Source organism: Haliotis cracherodii, unplaced genomic scaffold, assembly GCF_022045235.1.
Source record: "Haliotis cracherodii isolate W230 unplaced genomic scaffold, xgHalCrac1.p SCAF_4, whole genome shotgun sequence".
In the NCBI taxonomy this organism is placed as follows: Eukaryota; Metazoa; Mollusca; class Gastropoda; order Lepetellida; family Haliotidae; genus Haliotis; species Haliotis cracherodii.
The window spans coordinates 33407006-33430552 of record NW_027266297.1 but is presented as its reverse complement, the minus strand read 5'-3'; the positions used below and the strand labels follow the sequence as shown (position 1 = coordinate 33430552).

General features: G+C 39.0%; 2 protein-coding genes across 6 annotated transcripts in view; both read left to right on the top strand.

Annotated features, from left to right (window-relative positions):
* LOC139479088 (heparan sulfate glucosamine 3-O-sulfotransferase 1-like) overlaps positions 1–23547 on the top strand; it is a 275458-nt gene that overhangs the window by 188616 nt on the left and 63295 nt on the right. The window lies entirely within an intron of this gene.
* Positions 1–23547, top strand: part of LOC139478876 (heparan sulfate glucosamine 3-O-sulfotransferase 5-like) — a 133810-nt gene that overhangs the window by 58434 nt on the left and 51829 nt on the right. Inside the window, exon 1 of one of the 3 annotated variants that reach the window (XM_071261545.1) lies at positions 19616–21050. The exons of the other annotated variants lie outside the window; for them this stretch is intronic. The gene's annotated coding sequence lies outside the window, so the exon portion shown is untranslated. Of the gene's footprint in view, positions 1–19615; positions 21051–23547 lie in introns of those variants that run through there. 3 annotated transcript variants of the gene reach the window in all.

Here is a 23547-nt window from a genome sequence, read left to right as displayed (position 1 = left end):
GTCATCACATTTTCATTATATTAAATGCTTGCTGGTCTTAAATTTAATTTGGTTTCGATGTTAGGTTTTTGGAAGGAGTTTAGAGTTTAATCGTGTGAACTCTGTATTGATAGTGTGTTACAGCGAGATCTTGATTGATGGGGCTCAAGAACAAGTTTCTTTTGGTTGGAAAAATTCATATTCATATTTTTGGTTTAAGTTTGGGAATGTGTGGAGAGATTGGGCCTGAAGAATAAACTTTTATTGTTATTATAATTCAATTTTCTGTACTTATATATTCGCGTCATTATATTCCAGTTGTGTTCATCAATGTTCATGATGTAATCACTGGATTGTCCAGATTGGATTATATACAGACCACCATCATTTGGCTGAACGTGGCATGGTTGAAGCGTTAGTACATCATGACGAAGACCTGGTTCAATTTCCCACATGGGTACAATGTGTGAGGCCCGTTTCAGGAGTAGGGCCCCCTCATGATATTGCTGGAATATTGCTAAAAGCAGCATGAAAACCCACTCACTCACTCACTCACTCACTCACTCACTCACTCACTCACTCACTCACTCACTCACTCACTCACTCACTCACTCACTCACTCACTCACTCACTCACTCACTCACTCCATGTGACTGAGTGACCAGAGAGAAACATTGAAATCTATATCTGTGGTACACATGTTAGTAGAATTAGCGGTCCCTGCCAAATGTTGAATCCAAATCTGATATGAAAAAAATCATGTCAATGTCATTATGAACCGTTATCAATGGATAAGATTTTGCAACCAGATATGCATGGTGTCACTGATATTTATTTATTATAAGATGTAACACCATAGTTATTGTGCTTGGAAATCAGTTGCGATTACTTGATTCATAAAATATTCAGTTGCATTTCATGTTTTTCCTGCCTTTGAACATTTTTAGATTGAAAAAAAATATTGCCAGTGTGTATTTGCATGGAGTTGATTTTTTCCCCCTTTTATTATCCCTTTCCACGAGGCGGAAGGGGGATATAGGAATAGGTGCTCTCTGTCCGTCCGTCATGTTTCATTACGGGAGCAGAACTCAAAAACCATGAGAGATATGTTAACCAAATTTGGCCTTTAGATAGGTCTGGTGTCTTTTGATAGTTTGGGATTTTTCGAGTTTCCATAGCAATGACTTTGATTTGGACTGAAAATGGTGGTGGTGCTCGTTTCCGGAGCAGATCTTGTAAACCGTTCAATATTTCTTGCCTTGCTAACAATCAGACATGTCATATGAGTATTTCATGCTTGTTAAAATTTGAACTGTGATTATTGTTGGCTCTTTGAATACAAGACATGCCAAAAACTCTTATTTTGATTGAAGGTTATGCTTTTGTTTCAAGTGACACATTGAGAGTGGCGTTTTATTCTAAGCATTTTAAAGAGATTTAAATGAACAATATTTCTTATTTAAAATTACATTAAGTTAATTTTGAACACACATTTAAAATTATGCTCTGAATTCCATTAGAAATGTCTTGGTTCTCATAATGTATAAAAAATTGAAATATAAGGAGAAAATAATACTGGCCATTATAATGATTATTCCCCTGTTTCACCAATTAACTTTAAATCAGTTAAATGTTTTTCTCCAAATTATCTTGGAAACGAAATTCACAGGAGGGTTAGTTGAAACCAATGTCAGCTATGTCCTCATAGTTTTTTACAAGGGAATTTATTATGGAGTTCGGAAGCAACCCTGTTGATTAGATAAGAGGGAAAGCTCCCCGGAAAATAAGCTCTGATGCACAAAATTGCCTCATTTTGAGTTAATGCTTGTCAATAACTCGAGTCGTGTTGTAAGTTTCACAGCTGGAGCCTCCGATGGTCTGCAAATATGGATGTCTGTTACATGCTGGTTGTGGCCACATTATTGCCATGAATAATGTTTTTGTCATTGGTAAATCCAGCATGCTCACTGCAGTTTTTATCAATTATTGATTGTGACAATTTCAAGTGTCACCTGCAGCTTTGTTCGGGAATTTTCTTCATTTTTGCAAACACTGAAGTTGTACAGAAAGAATTTGTAAGAAATATTATTCATTTTGATAAAATGTCTGACATTATGTCATATAAATCCCCCACTCACTATGGGTCCTTTAAAAAAGGGCTAGTAATGTGGTTTGAAAAAAAGTAATCTGATCTGAAAATGCTGGAAGACAATTGTCTTTAGGATTTTTCAGAAAAAAGCAATTAGTATTCCTAAGAGGGAAATGTCAGGATCTTATATTGAAGACAAAGAAGACGATGACATTATTGTCCACAAACACCCACAGAGGGCAGAGTCCAAAGCATGAACATTAAGGAAGAAAAATGTTATAATGCACTGGTTTTAATGTAACATTAATATTGCTGGGAGATAAAGATTTTCTGAGCATGAATATTTTGTTATTGAAAGAGGACATCATTTTTACCAAATAAAAAGGCATAGTATTTTAGGTGATATTGGATGCATAGATTAGACGGGTGTTGAAACAGAAAGTATATACATGCCTTCAGTACAGAACTGCTCCTAATTTGGAGGATACACAGGATTGTTTGTGCATTATTTGTTCATATCCCAGCAATATGATTGAAATATGTAATTGAGTATTGACCAGACAATCCAGTGGTTGTTACAATGAGCAATGATCCACACCATCGGGGAATGATGACACACAAGTCAACGAGTCTTACCAGCTGATCTATCAAGTCTCCTATTACGACCAGTATCGGTTGCTGTGGTCCAATTTGAACCAAGTGTCCCGAGGTGGAGGATGCAGAGGACATCAAACATGTTTCCTTTAATTTCTATACCCTCATTCTTCCTGTATATAGGGGGACACGGGTGCCCCAGTTGTCTAAGGTGCTGCGATTTGCTGTGCAGAGTTGCGTCCTTTGGGCACGCCAGAAACCTATGATTGTGGGTTCGAATCCCGGTTCGCCCCGATTATGTTTCTAGGTTCGTTAGCACCATACCCGTGCTCGTGGGTATCACCAAAGTGGTAAACGTCTGAGACCTGCATCACTTCGGGCTTTCCTCCCACATTAAGCTGACACGCCGTGATATAACTGGAATACTGTTAAAAGCGGCGTTAAACCCAACTCACTCACTCACTCACTCACTCCTATATATTATTTCCCCTTGCTTCTCCCTGGATTATGACCAGTTTCCCACACAGTTGAACAGTGTCACATGGCTTCTATGAGACTGTACCTAAAGTAAATGTGCAAAGGGCATCTGTGCATGATATTTAAGTTTATGTCGTTCTTATTACAAACAAACTCTGTCCCACATGTCAAACCATGATCGCTTCAAAATCAGATCATGTTGTGACTGCCACTGCCTGACAAGACATTAGCATCTCAAATATCAAAGATTCCTCATCTACACTAAAATGTCTAAATCAATTCCTGGCATTAATTCCAAAGGAAAGCAATTGTACCGATCACTCTGATCCCAAGAGATGTCAGATGTTCCAGGAGCTCATAGGACCTCTAGGGGAATGCCAGCATCTCCACGGAACTTATGGAATTTGCTTGCATCACCGTCCTTGGTCGGCCATTTTTGCACCGGGGGGGGGGGGGGGGGGGGGGGGGGGAATGGGGATGTTTTTAGTGTAATGATGGCTGGACTGACAATACTTCATCACAGTGGCATTTTTGGGCATACATCATGTCTATGTGGTGCGTCATGTGGCTGCCATGACAATAACACGTGTGTGCGTTCACCATTCCAATTCTGTTAAATAGAGAAACAACAGTAGCACTCAAACCATGATAATAATGCTATGATAAACATAGCGAAGTCAAGTTTTTCAAATCCAACCATCTGGCACCCAGTTTCGTAAACAATCCATCTTATAATTCAGATTACAAACTGCCCTCCGAATGCCACAACACATGGTTAAAACCTCAATTTCTGCCTACTTAGCTTTAAAAGGTTTGGAGGGGGGAACATGATTTGCATCATCGCAACTGCAATTTTTTAACCAAGTGGAAGCTTGGTCCCTGTCAGATGATGGTGTGTGGTCCTTCAGGCTGTGTGCAAACAGGGAACCCAAGGTTGATGTCCATTACAGAGATACAGCTCATCTCACTGTTTCAGTGCACTCGCCTTCGATACTTCTTGCTTGTGTGTTATACTGTTTTGGATGTTAGAACAATACATTCCTTGAATGCATATATGTGTGAAATGTTTCTCTTTGATGTCAGATGTTACCAGTACATTCAGATAGTTTATAGAAATTAGGAACAAGAAAGTTTGGCGAATATTTGTTATGTTTTACTTTGAAAAGTTTTATTGAATGATAATTCAGTCTCCCATGACAAACTTTCCATAATGGCTGCACACACTCATGTGTTTAACAGTTGTCAGTATTCAAACTGAAGATCCAGGGTGGGATAGGTCTTCAGCAACCTAGGCTTACCGTAAAAGGTGTCAATGCTTGTCATGAGAGGAAACTAATGGGATCGGATGGTCAGGCTCGCTGACTTGTTTGATGTCAACGTATCCCAATTGCGTTGATTGATGCTCATGATGTCAATCACTGGATTCTCTGGTGCAGACTCGATTATTTACAGATCGCCGTCATATAGCTGGAATACTGCAGAGTGTGACGTTAAACAACAAAGAAACAAATAATATTCAAACTTAGACACACAGTGTCAAGAATGAAGAATATTTATTGTACAGAACAAATTCAAAGGGCAGGGTCCAAATTAGCCACCTTTGCTAGTAAATATAGTTGCAAGCATGAACTAGTATGATAATAGCAAATGAAGAAGGAGAAGAAGAAGAGGAAGAAACTCTATTGTTCGGGGCAGGTTACAAGTCTCTGCAAACTACTATAACATCAAGTTAAACATGAAAAGATGTGTGTAAATGTAATGTTATTTAGGATATATTGAAGTAACATACATCATTGAAATAAATGATAATCAGCATATGTCAAAACCTTGTCAGTTTTCAGCTTTGATTCGTTTGAAGTAAGCCAATTTAGTATCTGTGAATCAGACCTGCACATCGATCAATTGATTTGGGGACTGTTTTTCTGCCCCCTTTACTACCTAGCCACCAATGATGAAGTATTAGGTATTTACAGATTGCAGTCATTATTGCAAGTTGGTTGGATCGACTTCACTGCTTATAGTTACAAAGGACTGATATATTCACTGTCCTTCCGGAAGGCTATGGACCTATAAGGGAAAGGTATTGGTATTTATCAGCATACTTTCTGGTTTCCTGGACTTATATTTTAACCAGATGTTGTTTGAGAGAATATTAAGAATTTAAAAAATCTGACATTGTGGATGAAGAATGTCTCATGTGGCAGCATCAAAGGTGATAAAGAAAATAACCTTCAAACACTATTAACAAAATGGTCTGGCAAAATTATCCCACGGCACCATTTAGACTTAACACATCAAAGAAGCTGCTTATATTACCACAACATAAATTACAAGACCTGAAGTCTAATTGGCACAGAAAGGCCAGTGTATACTATTTGAGTGAGCATGTCCAGCCCATTAAATCATTGAGCCTTTGAGAAGACATGGAGCAGATCCTGCAGGCCTATCACAAGGAGTCAATGGACAGTGTTGCTCTTATCAGAGGTCATTGAGGTGGTGTGGATGATGACAGAGGAATTACATTGATCTCATCACCCAACGGGTACAGTTAATGTAAACATGTTGGGCTGGGAGGTCGGTGGTGGGGGAGGTGGTGGGGGGGAAGGTCGGGAGGGAGGGTCTGGATGATGAACATGGTGGTCTAACTGGTCAGCAAGGTCTGACTGATCTGGACACCAGTCAGTTGGAACAATAGCACTGAACATGTGGACCAGGTTTTAGAAGGAGTGATGCAGGACAGGAGACTTATAAAGGAACAAAATAAAATTAGAGTTTATAATATTTGGGAGATATTGTTTTGAAATTGTGTGCTCAGCCTTCACTTCAAAAATATCCCCCAAAATATTCTTGATCCCTAATTTCTTTGTTTAGTATATATATATTTTTTTACAATTTTTTTTGGAGCCAGTTTAATTCCATGAAATATATTTATTAAACATCAAGCAATGATTAACATTTGATAAAAAAATAAATTATCATTTGAAATGATAATGATTTACAATTTTCTTAATTTGCTTGTCTGATTATTATATAGTGGTTTCCAAAAACAATATACAACTACGATATGAAACATGACTCAACCTTTTATATTACAATGATGACTGTTAATGCATCATATTGCATTGTGTCTGGCCACTGGAAACACCTAATACAGAGAACACCCACTACTTTCAGAGAAGTGAGCAACTGTTTGTGTACAGATATAATCAACTTGCAGTTTGAACAGAATTAAGAAGAATTCCTCCTGCTAATTTACACTCTCGTTTTGGGGGGATAGGAATGTTATTTAGAAATAACAGCTCAAGCAGATCGCCTTGTCTTCAGAAAAGCTGATGAATGTATTGTGACACTATCTTTCATTATTTCATTTTTTCATATTTGCATTTCATTCAGGAAAAATAAATAACTATACCTTTCACATACCAGTAAGAATGAGTGAGTAGGTTTTTACAAATCCTTTGGCTATTTCATTGTGAGAAAAACCGAAAATATACTCAACACTTTGTACTCCTGTAGGGAATTTAAACTGTGTCTTCTGCATAACAAATTCTTGGCTACCCCACTGCCACGAAGAATGAAATATACTCTGGCCAACAGTGTCCATTATGACTCATTGTCACTGATATGCTTTCATCTTAATGAAAACAAGGAATGGGAAGTTGAGGTAGTTCTAGGGGCACCACATCCAGGGATGTATTCTGACCTGCCCAGAACCTGATGTCCAGCCCTAAGTCGGCTGCAAATGTCAGAAACTTGGAATTGAACATTTCCCCATTGATCTGTTATATTAACTGTTATGGCTGTGTTGAGGTGACTTATATTTCACTCATAAAAGACCAAAATAGATGAAGGGGCGTTAATGCTTTGTTAAACATTATTGCACTGATAACAATGTTATTATTTAATGTTAAAATACCTCTGAAATAACGAAAACAAGATCTTCAAAATATCCCTGTTTTGAACAAAATAACGATTTCCTCCAATTTCCCTGACAGGGGCACTTGGTTTGGAATCCTAGATTAATCCCTGATATAATATATCCTTGTCAGAGGATGATGGGGGAGGTATGGACCGGCTCTCTGTGAGGGGTCACCTGTGGGGTCCTGGGACCTGCTCCTCAGCGCCAGACTGAATGTTTGGCTTTTGGACTGACATTCCTGTAAAATAGCTGTTGTTTATGAACCTTTGATGGCTGAAGGGGGAAATGTGTTGAACATTTACAAGAATTTTTTTCAAAGAGCAGTTTCCTTCTGACCCGTCAGTATTCATCATTGTTCTTCCTGTCACGGTGATGGAACTGGATGAGAAGTATTTGTTGCCAGCAGTACCTAGCTCATGAGACTACATAAGACTTGTTCCTATGGGTAACAACTTTATGGCTTGTAAATGTAGGGTTGAGGAAAAGCATCAAAAACAATATGTATAGGACTAAAAGATTTATTGCATCATTGTAAAATACCTGTGAAATTAGGCTGGGCTTGTTCTGCGATTGTTTCTTTGTGTCAGCGTCTTTGCCCTGGAGGGGCAGTGGTGTAGTCAGATCCTAATATGAATTATGGTCTTACTTGACCACCACCTACGTGGTGAAGTAGATAAAGCATCTACCTGGTGAGCAGGAAGGTCGGTGGATCGATCCCCGGACACTACTACCTGAAGGTATTAATAGATGGCACTTGTTGTAACCCTACCTGACTGGTCGGCTCAGAGTCAGCAGAATGTGTCTGCATAGGGTATCCATCTTAAAACTGTAGCATTCTGGACTAATATAAGCAGCAAAACACACACACGCACACGCATGCACACGCACACGCACACACACACACACACACACACACACACACACACACACACGCACTCGCACTCGCACGCGCACACGCACAGGTGAATGCACACGCACACGCACGCACACACAGGTGAATGCACACGCACACGCACACGCCCACAAACACACGCACGCACACACAGGTGAATGCATGCTGTTAAGTGCAATAATCTTGAACGTGAGATCAAAACCCATTTCACCTCACCTCTTGCTTGGAACAATGAAGAAGCCTTGTGGATAAAATGTCCGATCATCATGCCGAAGACGCAGGTTCAGTTCCCTCTTGGGTACAATGTGTGAGGCCATGATATTGCTGGAATATTGCTTAAAGCAGTGTAAAACCATACTCACTCACTCACCTCTTACTTCTTTCTTTCCCACAACTTTCCGTTTTGTCAATTTCTGTTTCTCCAGGAAAATAAAGCATTTGTTTTTTAACGGGACAAAATTAACCACTGATGAACCGTGATGAATTTTATGATTTTTTTATATTGATTTTTAGGGATGTTTGCCGGTTAACACCACATTCAGCAGTTTTCAGGCTATACGATGGCAATAGCAAATATGTATGAGAGGTTATGACCATATTAACTGCTTCTTTGTGTAAAATTACCCTTTTATGTTGGATGAGTTATTGTTGTAAGGTTCATGGGCTGATGTTGCATCTTTGATGTAAAAGACTTTATGACTCCTCACTGTAGAATTAACAACAATCAGTCATATTTGTCATCCACAGAAGCCTTTGCTAGTGTTTCAGATGAAGACTTGACTTTCCTTTGCATGTGTTTGTGATTGATGCCACTCCTGTGGCAGGATACGCTGACCTTTTTTCAAACACTATTTGATGGTGATTCATGATCGTGTGTGTGTGTGTGTGTGTGTGTGTGTGTGTGTGTGTGTGTGTGTGTGTGTGTGAAGCTCATTTCTGTTGTCCCCGCCGTGATATTGCTGGAATATTGCTAAAAGTAGCGTAAAACCAAACTCACTCACTTATTCTGTGAAATCAGAGTGAGTGACTGAGTTAATATTTAAAGTCACAGTGGCAATATTTCCTGCACTGAAGCAAATCTGCTCTATTGTGAGATTTATTTGACCTGGTGAAAGTAGTTTGTATTATTGATATTTGTATATTTGTATTTGAGTACAGTTAACATTTTTCAGAGCTTGAGAGTAAGCTATCTTTAGTGTAAAGAGAGTAAGCTATCTTTAATGTAAAGAGAGTAAGCTATCTTTAGTATAAACTTGGGTAGATAACATAGACAGTTGACATTTCAAACAACTTGCTCACTGCAAATAGCTGCAAGATTGCTGAGTCAGCATTAAGCAATAACTACTCATTCACTCACTCACTTTTATGCAAGGTCATAAATGTTTTCAATTTATTTTTCAATTTCTTTTTCTATTCATACCAGTAAAGTTTAGATTACTGTTTTGGAAAAGCAAGGGATGATATTAAAATGTTACCTCAGACGGATGTTTCTTTCATTGATGTTAACAAGGTTCAACGTCTTTACACCCCCGTGAAGATCCGGGTTAGAATAAGGTCTTCAGCAACCCACGCTTGCCGTAGAGGGGACTATGCTTGTCGTAAGAGGCAACTAACGGGATCGGGTGGTCAGGCTCGCTGACTTGGTTGATGCAGGTCATCGATCCCAATTGCGTGGTGCTCATTATATCAATCACTGGATTGTCTGGTCCAGACTCGATTATGTACAGACCACCGTCATATAGCTGAAATATTGCTGAGTGCGGCGTTAAACAACCAACCAATTAATCGATCAATCAACCTCTTTACAGGATTTGGAGGGGGGATTTGGTATCCTAGTGGTTAAAGCATTCACTCATCACACCGTTGGCCCTTGTTTGATTTCTCATATGGGTACTATGTGTAAAGTCTCTTTCAGTGTCCCCCACCGTGATATTGCTGGAATATAGCAATATAGCCAAACTCACTCACTCATTCTGTGTGAGTGAGTGACTTACATATTGAAAATAAGGAGTGAGTGAGTAAATGATGCTTTGGACTGACATCACATTCATTGCTGCCTAGGTTAGAGGAAGTCCCTCACAACCAATGCTGGTCGTTAGACGCTACTAAATGGATCGGGTTGTCTGGCATGGCGACTTGCTTGATTGCATGTCATCATACCACATAATTGTCGATCGTTGCTGATGCTAATATAAATCACAGGATTGTGTGATCCAGACATGATTATTTGGTAACAGTAATATTCCACTGTTTTTCCCAAGACGAGTGAGTGAATGAGTGAGTATGGTTTTACGCCGCTTCTAGCAATATTCCAGCAATATTCCAGCAATATCACGGCGGGAGACACCAGAAATGGGCTACACACATTGTGCCAATGTAGGGAATCGAACCTGGGTCTTCAGCGTGACGAGCTAATGCTTTAACCACTAGGCTACCCGACCGCCCCTTTCCCAAGACGACCTGACAGGGGATGTAGACTGTCAGTTGCACACTACTTGCATATATATACATACCACACATACATACTTTCATACATAAGCAACTTTAATGCCTACAACAGTGAGCCCCTTTTTCAGTTCCACTGTTTTATGCTGTTCAATGCATAGAAATACTAATAAATCCACATTTTGATATTTTTTAAGGATGTTTTGCCAAAACTATAAAACTGGGAAGCTTGAAATTAACATATATGTATGTAGAGCGTTATTTTTGTCTTTCATTGGCATAAAGTTGTTTGGATATTGGTCAGTTTAGTGAGAAATAAGTACTAGTGCTGATATACAGTGCTTGATGTTAACTGGTTTTAATACAATAAATATATCTCTTGATTTCAGTTTATTGTATTCTATTTGATCATGAAAGTTATTTCCTATTTGATGTTTATAGCATCTTTATTTTCTTATCCATCACATATAGAGTGGTCGGGCAAATAAAAATGAATCCAAACTCTTTATAATTCATTTTCTGATTGTGGAGTTGGTTGAATCCGTTACCAAAATGAAAAAGGTTAATCGTTGCGCAAGCTTGTCAGATTACAGCAAAGTGTCTCCTTTATATCTGGGTGTGGAAAACAAGGTCTTTTGTCATTCTGTATTGATTTGTAATTTACAGATGTGGCTTTTGACCTTTTAGGTATAGGAGCTTCCTCCTCCAGACAAAGGGACATTGGATCGTTATAGGTCACGATAAGCTTAAACCATTATTGAGTAGCATTACCTTTTTCTGTGCAGAGTTGCATCCCTTTGATTTGACATGATCCTGTGATCATGGGTTCGAATCAAAGTTTCACCAAGATTGTAAGCATTTATTTTGTCAGCACCAAACCCATACTTATGTGTTTTGCCAAAGTGGTCACGCTCGCTCGCTCGCTCACTCACTCACTCACTCACTCACTCACTCACTGTATTAGTTGATGGGGTAGCCTGGTTGTTAAAACAATTGTTTGCCACACCAAGGACAATGTGTGCAAATGTGGGGATGTGTACAATGTGTGCAAATGTGGGGATGTGTACAATGTGTGCAAACGTGGGGATGTGTACAATGTGTGCAAATGTGGGGATGTGTACAATGTGTACAATGTGTGCAAACGTGGGGATGTGTACAATGTGTGCAAACGTGGGGATGTGTACAATGTGTGCAAATGTGGGGATGTGTACAATGTGTGCAAATGTGGGGATGTGTACAATGTGTGCAAACGTGGGGATGTGTACAATGTGTGCAAATGTGGGGATGTGTACAATGTGTGCAAATGTGGGGATGTGTACAATGTGTGCAAATGTGGGGATGTGTACAATGTGTGCAAATTTGGGTATGTGTACAATGTGTGCAAATGTGGGGATGTGTACAATGTGTGCAAATGTGGGGATGTGTACAATGTGTGCAAACGTGGGGATGTGTACAATGTGTGCAAACGTGGGTATGTGTACAATGTGTGCAAACGTAGGGATGTGTACAATGTGTGCAAATGTGGGGATGTGTACAATGTGTGCAAACGTGGGGATGTGTACAATGTGTGCAAATGTGGGGATGTGTACAATGTGTGCAATGTGTGCAAACGTGGGGATGTGTACAATGTGTGCAAATGTGGGGATGTGTACAATGTGTGCAAACGTGGGGATGTGTACAATGTGTGCAAACGTGGGAATGTGTACAATGTGTTTAAACGTGGGGATGTGTACAATGTGTTTAAACGTGGGGATGTGTACAATGTGTACAATGTGTGCAAACGTGGGGATGTGTACAATGTGTGCAAATGTGGGGATGTGTACAATGTGTGCAAACGTGGGGATGTGTACAATGTGTGCAAATGTGGGGATGTGTACAATGTGTGCAAACGTGGGGATGTGTACAATGTGTGCAAACGTGGGGATGTGTACAATGTGTTTAAACGTGGGGATGTGTACAATGTGTTTAAACGTGGGGATGTGTACAATGTGTGCAAACGTGGGGATGTGTACAATGTGTGCAAACGTGGGAATGTGTACAATGTGTGCAAACGTGGGGATGTGTACAATGTGTGCAAATGTCGGGACAAAAATTTATTTTTTTCCCATTGATTTTGGGGAACGGAGTATTTAAGAATAATAATTCCCTCCCCAGGATTCAATGCTTAGCTGGCCCCTTATATCTAAATATGCATTGTACACAGTGGCCCTCCCGCTCAACATGCAGTTACTATGACCCAGGTCACGATGTCCTTGTCCGAGGCTTGTGAATGATTTTCACACAGGTCAGCAATTATCTGCTTGGTGTTTATGGCAGGTGTGAAGCTGGTATAACATATCAAATATGGTACATAACTCACATGCATAGCTTGGCAGTTGTGATTGATTGTGATAAATGGGCTCAGCTGATAATGACTTCCAACAATATCTTCAATGTCCAATATAATCTGCAGTTGTTTAGGCATTAGTTTCGGTTCATATTTGGAGAATATTTTATTTTTTAAATTTTTGTTTTATTTGAAGATTGTAACTTTGAAGTACAGAAATTGGATTAATTGTAGATCAGTAAATATTGTTACAGTTTGATTCTTTGTAGTGTGCAAACTGTCTGTTCCTTATTTGGAATACTGGACCGCCTCCATGGTCTAGAGGTAGAGCATCCGCCCAGAGAGTGGAAGGTCCGGGGTTTGATCCCCGGCCGCGTCATATCACAAGACTTTGAAAGATGGTACTTGTTGTTACCCTTTCTGGTGCTCGGCATTAAGGGGCTAAAACCAGGACTGGTCGGTTCGGAGTCAGTATACTGTGTCTGAGTGGGGTATTCATGTTAAACTGCAGCATGGTATCTCAGTGAGCTAGCATTATATATCGGCATCAGTTCAGACTAGTACAAGCAGCCACACAAATACACACATGTAAATGCACGTCACTATAATTATAATAATCTTAGACGCGACGTTAACCCCAATTTCACCCCTTTTTTTTAATACCACCCCAGTGAAGATCCGAGTTAGAATTAGCCTTAAACAACCTGTGGCTATTGTAATGGACGACTCACAGGATTGGATGGTCAGATTCACTAACTTGGTTGATGCATGCCATCATATATCCCAAATGCTGAGATCGATGCTCATGATATCAATCACTGGATTGTCTGGTTCAGACTTGATTTTTCATAGACCTCTGTCATATAGTTGGAATATTGTTGAGCGTGAAACAACAAACAAACTAAACTCTTTGAAATACTAACAGAAGACGTCATTGACGCCAATCAAAATTATCATCTGTCTGATATCAATATGTCGTACATAGTATCAAGTTAAACTCTCACAATTTGATGTTTGTTGACAGAGAACAAGACATATTTGTAGATTATGACCCCGGACTGAAGTTTGTATATCCTGAAAGATATTTGGTTTGAAATGTTAATTATAGACAGCTTGTCTATGCAAACACTCCCGGCTGGGTCGACTCATTGGCAGTCTAGACTGTCCATCTTCTGTACACAGTCTAATTAGTGTTTGGATTATATATGATTCATGTGGCACAATGCTGATATCTGTCTTTCCTTTGATGGGTGGTCAACTCACAACCTGAGGGTGGTGACCTTCTCTCGTGTGATATCCCCATTGGTCACCGGCGTTAAATGTGAAATCAGAGCTGTGGTTGTGTCGTCGGCGTGGAATATTTGGCGGGGGATATACTGGAGTGTTGTGTGATCGAGTGAAGATGTTGCATAGCATGTAGTGAAGGTGAGTGAAGTAATGAAGGTGTATGGCAGAGAGTATTAAATGTGTGTGATGGAGAGTAGTGAAGGTGTGTGGCAGAGAGTATTAAAGATGTGTGATGGAGAGTAGTGAAGGTGTGTGGCAGAGAGTATTAAAGATGTGTGGTGGAGAGTAGTGAAGGTGTGTGGCAGAGAGTATTAATTGGGTATGATAGAGAGTAGTGAAGGTGTGTGACAGAGTATTAAACGTGTATGATAGAGAGTAGTGAAGGTTTGTGGAAGAGAGTATTAAACGTGTATGATGGAGAGTAGTGAAGGTATGTGGCAGAGAGTATTAAACATATATGATAGAGAGTAGTGAAGGTGTGTGGCAGAGAGTATTAAACGTGTATGATGGAGAGTAGTGAAGGTGTGTGGCAGAGAGTATTAAACATATATGATAGAGAGTAGTGAAGGTGTGTGGCAGAGAGTATTAAACGTGTATGATGGAGAGTAGTGAAGGTGTGTGGCAGAGAGTATTAAACATATATGATAGAGAGTAGTGAAGGTATGTGGCAGAGAGTATTAAACATATATGATAGAGAGTAGTGAAGGTATGTGGCAGAGAGTATAATAACATATGATAGAAAGTAGTGAAGGTGTTTGATAGAGTAGTGAACCTATTCTACTACAAACAGGTTAAGGGTCACCGGATTCTTTCTGCTTACTACTGATCATGCCATGACAGATTAACTGTAATAATATGAAAGAATCTATACTCTATATTCTCCATGACTTGGTTGCTAGCATGTCATAGACCCTGATGGCTGGAATATTGCTGAGGGTGATGTAACACAACATGCATACATGCATCCATGCACACACACACGCACAGGATCTCGCACGCACGCAAGCATGCACGAACACACAAACACACACACAAACACACACCTCTTTGGTATGGGTCACTTGAACCAGTAATCAAGCATTGTCTACTTGTCTTTATAGTCGTGAGGATTGATTTGTCGTTTTAATGTCAGATGTCCATCCTCTGGATTGTTCATAAATTTGACATTTAAACTCAAAGTAATCAGATAATTGAAGCCTGTTTCTAATTCGGAAAAGGTAATTTGTTAAATTTATTGCATACTTCAAATTAACCTTTGCTCCAAATTCATTGCTATTTATCCAGTGTTTAATCTGAGACTACACTTGCATACCTCAGAGATGGTATTTGTTCGTCTGCAAGCTGAGGTGCTTCTGTTGCAGATTAATGATAAAATGCACTCAAGCATCTGCCCGGATTCAAAACTGTTCATTCAATTTTGTGAGATTTTCTTTACGGTTTTAAGAAAATTAAAAGTGGTATAATTTGTTTGTTAACAAGTACCGTTTCAGAAGAAGAATAGGAATAAGAGAAAGAATAAACAATGGATGAAAAAGGAACCAACCTTTAACAACCTTGTGCCTTCTCACCTCAAAACTGCTCTTATTTTCAGCTGAATCCCAAATTCAAAATTGTAACTGATCATAACTAGAAATGCCTCATTTGGGACTTGGCTTGAATTTTAATTAAGCTGTTATGGCGAAAGAATACCAAGGGATTTCCAGCCTTCAAAATCTGACAAGTGCCAGATCAATCATATTTATTGTGTAACAAGCGGACGGAGGCGTTGGTCAAGGTTCCCTCTGAGACCCCTGTTTATTAGTTGTTGCAGCCTCAGCTTGTAACTCTCCCTGACACAGTTATAAATATTTATTGTGCAGTGCTCAGTGTCTGTCAGAGCATTTGGTACACAACTGGAAGGCTGAATTAGGAATGATGTTATAGCCGATGAGATTTGAGTCGCTTTGAAATTTAAATTTTTAGCCAAGAAGAATTTGAGTAAACATTAGTCATGCTTGATAATAAATATCTGCTTCTTGATTGATATAATCACACATCAAATGCTTGCTGAAGTTTTTTGTTGTTTTGTTCGATGATGGTTTATGGAAATGTATATTTTTAAATGATTATTATTTTTTTTCAAACCTATCGTTATTACATGAAACTAGAGATTGACATGAGATTTAACATTGTTAAAAAGAGAGAAAAGAAAAAGTTTGACAGATAAACTTTTTCTTGTTTGATATAATTCCATGTTTGATGTGTTCTCTGTTTGTCTTGGTGGCAGTTTATTTTCAAAAGATAAATTATTTCTTCAGCCACATCATACTTGTTTGAAATGTCTGACTATCATGAAATGTAACATGACTCAAAGGAAGGGAAGTGTGTACCCAGGAAACATAGAGCTATTGTGATTTCTTTGGTCTGATATACAGTGAATCTCTCATCAGAACCACCCCACACATAGAGTAAATACACCTATCTAAATGAAGAAACAGATATAGGCCACATTTTTTTCACAGCATTCCGAGCAGAACGAGGTATGCAGACCAGATTTGAAATAAAGGATATGCACATAAGTATTGAGAAGAGGCCAAGGCAAATAAAGCAACGATAACAAAGCCGTGAAATAAGATCCAGTATTTACTCAGCACTAACATGATGTAATCCCCCTGTAGCAGATGTCTACCTTACTGACACTTCATACCTCTCCCTGTTTGGACTGCGTTTGATTTAGGCTGCAGCCTCGTGTCAATCTACAATATGTAGGGTTACAGTGCGACCTGGGGCATAAGGGGTTAAGGAGAGAACATTTTGTGTAGTGCGAGAAGGGTGGTTAAGAATGGATGTATTTTTAGCAAATATTGAGAAATGTGAATTTGGACGATTTGGGCTGATTTTGCTGTATTGTGTGTGTTATTGTTTGGACTTTGGAAGAAAACGTACAACTTTATGGAAAACAACTTTTGGTTATTGTTATCAATAAAGTTGTATGTTTTCTTACTTTCTCACCAACTTCGGGTAGCTTAGTGGTTAAAGCGTTCGCTCGTCACGCCGAACACCCAGGTTCGATTCCCGACATGGGTACAATGTGTGAAGCCCATTTCTGGTGTCCCCCACCGTGATATTGCTGGAATATTATGCCAATAATAATGCCAATGAAATTGTTTTGATTATGTTCCACTAAACAAAGGATTTTGGATGTCTTGATGGTATTTGTGTTGAATTGGTTGACATGAAATAGTACATGAAACTTTTTGATTTGTGGAAACTCAAAGATTTTAGTCTTTGTGTTCTTCCATCTTTATTTCTAGGAAAGAGACTTTTACTCTGATATACATACATATCTAAATACGTATTGAAAGGTTTGATGTTTAGGGGACTATGCTCCTTGGCCTGGTGCCCTTTGCCTGAAAGGTCTAGATGTGGTAATAACAAATAACTGTTTGAAACTGAGACATTGTCTCTGAATTTAGGGAGTAGGAATTAACTGATAGACGGATATACATTATAAATTGTTTGAGTCTGGTTTTACACCACCTTTGGGAATATTTCATCACTATCACAAGTGGGGACACCAGAAATGAGCTTTTCACATTGTACCCATGTGGGAATTAAACCCAGGCCTTCGGCGTGGCGAGTGAACACTTAACCACTTGGCTACCTCACTGCCCTATTTGTGTGTTGGCAAAAAATAATATTTGTATGAATCAAACATGCTAGGACTGCCTTTTTGCTTTGGCCTACTCCCCCACAAGGGGGTGCACGGGTGGCCCAGTCTTCTAAGGCGCCGCGATTCGCTGTGCAGAGCTGCATCCCTTGGGCACGCCAGAAACCTATGATTGTGGGTTTGAATCACGGTTATGTTTCTAGGTTTGTCAGCACCATACCTGTGCTCGTGGGTTTCACCGAAGTGGTAAATGTCTGAGACCTGCATCACTTCGGGCTTTCCTCCCACATTAAGCTGACACGCCGTGATATGACTGGAATACTGTTAAAAGCGGCGTTAAACCAAACTCACTCACTCACTCCCCCACAAGGTCCCCTTCAGATTTATAATCACCCATCATCAGTCAGGAAAATCAAAGGAAAGTACTGCACAGTATAATCACCATCTTGCTACTCAATCCATCGTGATATATATGTCAAGCTTTTGTACTCAATACTACTAAATCCTTTGATAACACCATTTGCCTTCTTTAACTGTGATCTCAGTAGAGTAATTACCATGACATCTTCCTCAGTGCATCCATTATTGTGACTGTCCCTTGTTAAAGTACTGATCACTGTAAGCTAAGAGCAGTCTGTTGTTTCTTGTCACATTATGCACCTTACATGTCTATACTTTAATGTGTCTGTCGGGGAAGAAATGCTCATATGTTTTTGATTGAGTTGCTTTTATGGCATGAAATTGTAAAATTAATAATGTATTAAGATTTGAGGAGATGTCGGCGGTGTGGCCTGTCAAGTTTTGTGAGCAGAAAGAGCTGTTATTTATCACTGTGATGAAAGGAAACGACTTTGAAAAAAACAATTTGGGGGCACGGTAATTGGAAAAAAATATTTTGAGTTTCTTTGAAGAATATTAAAATGTCTATCTAGAATACAAGATGTATTTTATTGATGTTTTAGAACTTTTCCATGGTGTAAAATGTGAATGAAGAAGTTGAATACTTTGAATTGTGGCTAGATTGCATGACGTTTGTCTTCAGTAATTTTTATGTTTGAAGTTGATTCATTACAGACCTCAAGGAGCCATTCGTTTCAATGTTGAATATTCAGACAAGATTATATTTATGGGATTCCATTAGAAAAAGCATTGCATGAGGATACTAAAAAGTATTGATATATAACATGACATAAACTTCTGACATTTTCTTGAAAGGTACTTTTCTCTGGTGTTGATGTAACACTTACATATTATTCACATTCAAGTCAAGATACTACTGGCTCTTGACTGATATCATGCATGATCTAATTTTCAGTACCTGTTGCTGGTATTTAAAATAAGAAACTGATAATAATCTTGTCATCATCGGGGCGGTCAGGTAGGCTAGTGGTTAAAGCGTTCGCTCATCCCACTGAAGACCGGGGTTCGATTCCTGACATGGGTACAATGTGTGAAGCCCATTTCTGGTGTCCCCTGCTGTGATGTTGCTGGAATATTGCTAAAAGCGGCGTAAAACCATACTCACTCACTCACTCACTCACTTGTCATTATTTTTACTCATTTAGAATGCACACATGATTCATTTATCACTTGTCCAAACATAATAAAGTCTGGATATCAAGTTCAAGTATGATCTAGCTGGTATTTAGGATGAGATACTTATAATGATCTTGTCGTAATATTTTCTCATTTAGAATACACACATGATTAATTTATCACGAAAAGGTCTTGTATATAATGTATTGTTACACTTAAGCGTATGTATAGGAAATGTAGTTTGTACAATCATATCACAGGAGTAATTTATGCAGAACTGATGTTGGCTTGTGAGTAGTAGAAGTTATTTGTAACTTAAGAATAGGTCTGAATTGTCAAATGATTATCAGCCTCTTATAGTTGTGAAGAGGAGCAGATAAGGTTGGTTGTCTATAATAGCACTGGCAGTTAGTAGTGGCTGTGGCGGTGAGTAGTCGGCTAAACACTACCGCAGGGGTAAGATAACACAGAGGGCGGACTGACTCCCTGCTATCTGACATGTGTTATGATGGTAGGCTACACAAATCACTGAGCCGAGCAGGGCTGAGATACACAGAGATGTTTACCAGCATGTGGCACTAGCGGTGCTTCAGATGCCAGGAGGAGTGCCTCCACCAGTCTCTCTCTGAGGAGCAGACGGATTCCGGGACTGAGCAGACGGAAGGATTTTTGTGTCTTTGGGCGAAGTGTTACTATGATATTTATATAAAGGTATATAGCAGGAGGTGTTGGGAGCATGTACTACTGAAACACTGACCGGTTTGTGTCACCTGAGACGATCCTGGGGTTACGTGAATGAGAGAATTCGGATCTGTTTTGATTCATGACTGGGTGATGTCTTCATATCTAGGCTACCACAGGAGTGACATATTGTGTCACATCGATGACTTTTATGTGAGAGGAGAGTGATCGCATCGGATTTGTTGACAGAAGTGTTCAGTTTATGAACAGCTTGGGCCTTGTTTCATCACAGGGTAGTATCAAATCGCTATCAGGAGCTCGTTCTCACTCCTTTTGTGTCTCTCCTTCCAGCCTAATTTCTCTCATTACTGCACAGACTAACAAGCTGAATGGAACTTGTGTTAAAGGATGTATTGTACTACACTTCATTTCATTGAAGAGATTTTCTTACAGGAAATAGCCACTATCAAACACTGAACTGATTGTCATGAGGACTTGAAGGAATGTTGGAAAAGAGTAAGAAAAGGGTTTCTAAATTTCTCTTATTAAATAACAGAGACATGCTTTCGAAGTGAAACTTGCCAGCGTGCGTTATCTCATACTGGGAGCACTGAATGCAAGAGAGACAAGCGGAGGATAGAGTATCGCCATCTCTCAGGGGAATCAGGAAAGTGAGAGCAGAAGGCGCTACAAGAAGAGAACGCTAGCACATTGGCAGATGAAGGGGAGTGCGAGGGTGTTACAAGCCTTGTGTCGTTCCTTCCTTACTGCTTCTTCACTGTTCGCAACATCATAAAAGAGTGGAAACCTCTCCTCAGCCTTTGTCAACACCATACAGTAAAAGGCAAAATCTATTCTCTGCACATCGAAGATTGATTCATTGACAGTTGGTATTGTGAAGGAAATTTAATGAGCTTAGCCAGGCTGAGTGAAGCCAAGTGTATGAATGGTTAGCACAGGACGAGCCTTCTCCAGAGACACAAAGGCTGTTTAGGGCTGGGTTTGCCGTATTTTTTCTCTGCTGATAGCTGAAGTGGTCATTGCGAGGTGAACCCTAGTCTAGAGCGTGGCTGACTCATGGCTTGAGGACTGTATCATAATGGATTTGTGTTGAGCTTCGTGACACTGTCGACCAAGGCTTTATAGGAGTTACGTACTTGGACAATTTACAGAAAGGTAATTGCTTGTTCTTATGATCATGTTAAAAATGCAAACTTTTCAGGAGGAAGCTTCTTCAGTTGTCATGACATTGCTATGATACATTGTTAAATGCAGTACATATCTGTCTCATGTTTTATCAAAGCAGTTGTCACCAACTGGAGTTGTTTTTTTTCTAAGGATTATTCGTTGTAGGGGAGATATTCATGTCATCATAAAAGTATGATCTTGATAAGCTGCTAAGCAGGACATATCCTCGTTACAGTTTGAATATTCAATGTTAGTGACCCCTCTCAGTCCCCTGCATGATCAGCGTCTCAGGCAGCGTGTTTTTAGTCAGTGGCAACGGTGTCAAGTTTCAGTGTTTAGCAGTAATTATATCCTTGACATGTTATTTCATTGATTATGTTCCTTCTCGGTTCCTTCTTATGGGATTATGGTCTCATCTGTATGGGGTGTGTACTTTTAGTAGTTCACAAGGCTGAAGAGCCCTGTGATGTGGCAGATTAGATTCATGGGGGACATTTCCAAATTTGACGCATCAGTGACAAAAATGATGTCCGATGCAATTCCATATTTTGACTTGGGCCATGTGTACTCATGTTGTTTTGGTTGAACAATTTTCTTGTCTTTACATGTGTTTGTGATGGGTGCCACCGTAAGGGCAGGATACATTCACCTTTTTGGCGAATACCTGGTATCATCACTATTTGATAGTGGTTCATAAACACATACTCATGATAAGGTCAGTCACACAATCCACTCTGACTTTATATGTCTGTAGACAGTGCAGATCACTTTGATGGTATGGGGTCAGTTTCTAGGATTCAGTTCAATGAATGCAAGGTTTGCAAACAGGATTAGGATGTTGATAATTTGACAGCATGTTACTGAAGGCATATATGACATTAATGTGGGTAACCTTTTTAGTTCTGAAAAATGACTTACAATTAAGATAATGTGATTAGTACATGATGGCAATATTATTTACTCATGTGAGCCACTTACAGCATAGACAGGCCCTTTAATTTTGTGTTTTCTTTACTGACTATTTGTGCATTTATTTACTGACTATTTGTGCATTTATTTAATGACAACTATTTGTGTATTCATTTACTGACTATTTGTGTATTCATTTACTTGTGTATGGCTATTTGTTAAGACAGTTATTATCAAATTTATAGCCTTGTGAGTTTTGAACAGTTAATGATCCTTATATTTATTCATGACTAGTTTTATGGATTGTTTACAAAAAGTAAGATATATTCATGCAATACAATAGTTAGTTTGTGGCAGTGTTATGACAGGGTACTGATTAAGTATTGATTGAAAAATTGTAAAGAAAGAGATCTTGGATAGTTCTGTGAAGATTCTTTTGTTGTAAAATTTTATTGTTTAACGGAAAGCCTTTGTTCAGTGATATGATGACCCATCTTCTGTCAAAACTGATTTTTAAGTCATCCACTTCTGTGCACCCAAATTCAAGGCATTCATTATTGACAAATTCACATATCCTTTTATGAAGGAAAGACCCAGTTCTTGTATGAATGCAGGGTTTGCAAACAGCTGTGTGCACTGACGTGTAGTAATAATTACTTCAGGATGGTGAACATGAGATCTCTCAATCAATGTAGTGATTTTATGAGGCTTGCTTGTTCTCTAACAGGATTAAAGGGAAACATTCAGGGTTGAGCATCTCCTTCAGTTTAGTAACATGCTACAGAAATATTTAAAATAAATCTATTTTTATATATTTCATAGATTATGGCAATAGATTATATTTTGTTTATTTGTTTGTTTGTTGTTTAATACTGCAATCAGCAACATTGCAGCTGATCGACATCATGAGCATCGACCTATGTAATTGGGATACAATGACATTCAGCCACTAAGTCAGCGAGCCTGACCACCCGATCCTGTTAGTCGCCTCTTAGAACAAGCATAGTCACGTGTTATGGCAAGCATGGGTTGTGGAAAACCTATTTTTAACCAGATTTTCACAGGTACAATACTTAATCTAGGAATTCAAGACAATGGCTATTTGTTTATAAAACTGAGAGCTATGATGAGTATTTTGATCTGGAGTTCGAAGAAGGAGGTCTTTTCTCGGTGATCAATTCCGTCATTCAGGAACCAGATTGATGTTATTTTCATGTGAAATGTGACCACTTAGATCCTGTGATGAAGTCTACTGAGATCAATGACGTTGATGTTGAAAGTTATTGAATCCAGTGGCTCTGGTATGGCTTGCAAAATTGGAAATCTGATCTGTATTGAAGGATGTGCTACAGCATGGAAACATATCTGTGACTCAGGCCATTTTATGATAGTTTTGTCTGGAAACATTATCAACGCCTGGTAAAAATGTCATTTATTTTTCTGCATGAAAATGTAACTGTCTGTACTTCTTACAGTGTAAATAGAGAATTTTTTTGTGATTTCTTGTTTTGTAATCATGAAAAGTTGTTTTTATGCCCATTTTAAATAAGAGAAAACCCGAGGTGAATTTAGTGCA